Genomic DNA, 5,000 nt, shown 5'->3' on the forward strand with positions numbered 1-5,000 from the left:
TTTCTTTGTCCAGCAAGTCCAATGATGTTTATAGGCTCCACATTCTCCTTTCTGAGAGCTGAGATCCTCCTCCGTACCGAGTGGTCGGTTTGCCTACCTGTCAATCCAGCGGCATCGCTCATGGATTTCATGAAAGAAACAAGCGATTTTTTTCCCAGTGGCTGTTTCTTGAACCAAATCTTGGAAGACGGCTTAACAATCGAAGCCAGATAAAACGGGGAATCTGCATTGGTCATTTCAGGCGGTCTTCTCGCCAAATATTCTTTAATGATGCTCACTGGACAGCGTGATCCACCAGTAGCGAAATATTTTACGCTGGAAAGTGCGGTCAGGGACGAATTCGTGTTCGCCAGTCCGAGTCTTGCTTCCACGCTCAGTTGTCCTCTCAACGTGCTCTCTTCCTTGGAGGCATTCTGCGCGTTTAATTTGTATGTCTCCAAACTTTACTCGGTGATGTTCGTCACGAGCTCTCCACCCAAAGAACAGAGTGTTGTAAAACCAAACCGTGCGTACAAGACTTTGTGGTGTGTGGCATCCAAACATTCTTTTCAAACAATCAATCAATAATCAATAATCTTTATTTATACACGATAAATATTTAAAGCGATGCTTCGCTTGTGGGGTCGTGTCTAAATAATTAAGTAAGATAACTTAATGAATTAGAAAATAAATAGGATATACACCAGCTGAAATCATATAGCTACTTACTACTTACAAGTCTAAAACGATAAAAGCTCAAAATTCTAAAATACAAGGTGGTACTCAGGTATCGACTAGTTATTAACACTAATTATACTTAAAATCTTCCTCCCTTATGTTTAATGTTTGAGGGGAGGTACAGTCGAAATCTAGGTGTAGCAGAGCCTTTGACCGTCTTGCCATTATCGCGTATTTCTTTACATTGTCTATATCGTTATTAAGTTGAGGAACCAACGTGTTCCAAACTATTGCTCCTCTACGAGCTACAGAGTTCCTCATGTAGTTGGTGTTAAAACGAGGGACATCAATTTTCAGTTTTTTCCTAAGTTGATATCGCTTGATGTTATTGTTCTTAATAATAACTGACATTGCGTCTGGAGTCAGGTTATTGTGGATTTTATACATAAGCTTAGCTAAGCTAATTTTATACATAGAGGCTAAAGAAGACCAATTAGCCTTTTTCATAACATCTGCATTAGACATCTCCCAAGGTAACTCAAAGATAATTCTCGCAGCTCTACAATGCAGTGCTTCTAATGCCTTAAAACCTTCCTTATTTGTGAGATCTCCCCATACTGATATACCATATACGATCGACGGCATAATAACTCTAAAATACAAGTCTAATAACATATTCTTTGGAAGAAATCTGCTACGTTTTAACAAGTTTAACTTATCAACAAAGCCTTTTTAACAACACTAACATGTTTAGACCAGTTTAGTTGATCATCTATCAATACGCCTAATAAACGAGAGTATGTAACCCATTTGATGGTGTGCTGGGCCAACGTTAACTCTTTCAATGGGCCAGTGAATCTTTCACGATGGAGGATCATTGCTTCGCATTTCTTTAGATGAGGCACAAGGGAGTTTGTTTTGCACCAGTATAGAAGCTCTTCCAAAGCTTTGTTAAGTTCAGAAATTACTGCGTCGATAGAATCGCCAATGAAATATAGGGGTGTATCATCAGCATATATGTAGGTTGTCGCAGTGGTTATAGCTTCAGGTAAATCACTTGTGTAAAGAGAAAATAAGGTCGGTCCTAGAACAGAACCCTGCGGTATTCCGGATTTAACAATGTTAAGATCTGATCCATTTAGGACAGTATATTGTTTTCTATTGTCAAGGTAACTGCGCAGCCAGTCAAGGAGCACTCCATTAATTCCAAAATCATTTTCTAATTTACGTAATAGCACATTATGGGAGACACAGTCGAACGCTTTCTGGAAATCTACCAGCACTATACCAACAACTTTATTTGAATCAATGGCACTCCTCCAAATTTCTGTCATATGTACTAGCAACAGCTCTGTAGAATATCCTCTCCTGTAAGCCCATTGTTTGTCTGTAATTAATTTATTTTCAATAAACGCATGGTGAATGATAGAATCACAACGATGGTTTCAAGTATTTTGCTAGGAACACTGAGAAGAGATAGGGGGCGATAATTTCCGATTTCAGTCTCGTCATCCTTTTTAAAAACAGGATTGACTCTCGCAGTCTTCCACTGGCTAAAGACGTAGCCATCTTTCAAACTCATACTGTAAAGGAACATCAACGGGGTTAGCAATGCATCTCCAGCTTCCTTGACTATTTTCGGTGATATGTCGTCTGGTCCTGTCGCTTTATTTGTTTTGAGATTAGCTAATTTTCTCTCAATGGCCAATGGCGATAGTGCAATGGTATTGACACTGGGAACAATCTTAGTTGACGTGGGCAGGTCAGATAGATATTGGGACTGAAAACTGCCAGCCAGTTTCTCTCCGATGTTAGAGAAGAAATTATTGACTAGATTTGATTTTTCTTTATCATCAACTGCGAGCGATCCATTCTCTCTTTTCAATGGACCTATCACTTTCCTTAATTTAGGGTTATTCGCCTTTGAAAGCAGGTTCCAATACTCTGCAGTGGTTTTGACATCAGCTAATAGATCTTTAAAATGCTTAGCCTTGGCTCTGCGTACATCAGCTGTGATTTCATTTCTAAGTTTCTTATATGCAGCCCATTTGCTAGGATCCTTTGTCCGGTTTGCCTCTTTGAATAATTTAAATCTGCGATTCATTTTGTGCCTAATTGTGTTATTAATCCACGGAGCAGACATACTTCTCACTTTCACATCCTTGAACGGAGCGTGAGCATTGCATATATCTTTAAACAATTGTTCCCATCCCCAGAGCGCATCGTCTTTGTGATGAAAAATTTCCAAGATATGAAAAGGAATCTTTTCAATATCAGCCTTAAAATTCGCTGCATTAAAATGTTTAAAGTTTCTGGTGCGAATAATCTTCGGCGGTGGTCTTTTGCTGCCCAATTTAAGCGTTGCATACACTAGGCAATGGTCCGATATACCTAGGGGCATTACTCCTGTGCATCGCACAACATCCACCTTGGTGGTAACAATAAGATCAATCAGTGACTTTGTGGTATAAGTTATGCGGGTTGGTTCAGCAATAACATTTTGCATATTAAAATCTTCAAAAAGTCTCAGCAAATTCTTTGTTTTAGATGTAATTAAGGTGGAGCCAGGATTGTTTTGGGCTTCCAACATGCAGCAGTTTAAGTCACCAAGGACGAAAATACTGTCTGTTTTCAACCAGGCTTTCTCAAGAACGCCGTGATAGTTGTCAAAGAAGTTCGGAGTTTCGAGTTCAGATCGGTAAACAACTGAGAATAACGTGGTGTGGGTAGGGAATTTCACCTGTATCCATATGGCCTCAATATCCCTGCCTAATAAATCTTTGCGGTGTACAGCCGTTAGATGTTTAGCATAGTACAGGGCAACACCTCCTCCTTTGCATTTAGTTCTATCACGTCGGATAAGTTGAAGACCGTCTATTTGCAAGAAGTTATCAGGAACAGAAGAGTCCAGATGGGTCTCAGAAATTCCCAAAATGTCAAATCCACATACCCTCTGCAGGAGTCTTAATTCGTCGATCTTATATCGAAGGCTACAAATGTTCAGGTGTGCAACTCTTAGATCTTTGGATGAATAGTTCAAGATCCTTGAGAGGTTCTCAAGGTAATCTTCCGAAGCTAATGTCTGTTGAGAAGCCGGTTCAGCACAAGAGTCATCACCATGAGAAGTAATGGAACCAACACTGGAGTCTAAATTGCTGATGTCAGCAAAAGGTAAAGTTCTTAGGGTAGATATACAAGATGGACAAGTCCAGTCGAAATTCTGTATGCTTTGCAATCGTCGGTATTCACGAAGCGAAATTTCGCCACATTTGAAATGACACCAATGTTTACACACATCACATTCAATAGCTCGGTTATTACCACGGACATTCTTCTGGCACACGGAGCACAGCGTAATAATCTTGCTGTTAATAGCAGGACCTGGATTAGATTCAACGTCTCCGCTAATTGAAATTCTTGTTAGAGTAAAACTGGCCTCATGGTTTGGGTAGAGCGAAATGCGAGCGGATAGGTATCTTCTTCCACGTGGCTGAAAGGTCCAAGTTGAAAATGAGATATTTCGCTTAGGACTTTGAAGATATCCATGGAAAGCAATTCTGCAATCTAAATCCGCAGTAAGTTGGCTGTATGACGTAAAAGAAACCTTGTATAGGCAAAGACGTAAACAAACAAGGGAATGGTGGAACAACAAAACTAAGGTTCGTGATTATTTAACCTTCAATGCAAAATCTTTTATTGACGACTTGCAGAATATTAATTGGAACAATATTCACAAAGTTAACATATTTTAAATGGTAATCAATCAGTCTCCTGGTTCTACAAGTGCGTCAATAGCATAATTAATAAACACGCCCCGTTAAGAAGTGTATCCAATCGTAAACAAAAATTCCTTGCTAAACCATGGCTGACTGCGGGTTTAAGAAAATCAATCATGGTAAAGAATGGCCTCTTCTATACTTCAAATTGGGACAAATACAATTTTTACAGAAATAAAATCACCTCCCTTACGAGATTAAGTAAAGCGAACTACTATCAAAGTTTCTTTGATCTCAACTTACGTAATCTGCGCCAAGCTTGGAAAGGAATTAACGAACTAATAGAAAGCTATAAAAAGAAAAACAAGCGAAATCCAACTAACTTTATTCGCCCAAATCCGAATGAGGCTCCAACTAGTGACCCGAAGGAAATAAGCAATATTCTTAACAAATATTTTGCCATTGTTGGGAGAAAACTGGCTTCTAAAATTCGTCCGGCTTTAAATACATTCCTTGATTATCTAGATCCTCCACTTAATCGCACTTTCTTCTTTAGAGAAGAAAGTGTAATCGTGTAATCCTATTATTCCTATTATTCCGGAAGATATTAACCTAGAAATTTCAATT

Source organism: Montipora foliosa, chromosome 8 (genome assembly GCF_036669935.1).
Source record: "Montipora foliosa isolate CH-2021 chromosome 8, ASM3666993v2, whole genome shotgun sequence".
NCBI classification, from domain to species: Eukaryota; Metazoa; Cnidaria; class Anthozoa; order Scleractinia; family Acroporidae; genus Montipora; species Montipora foliosa.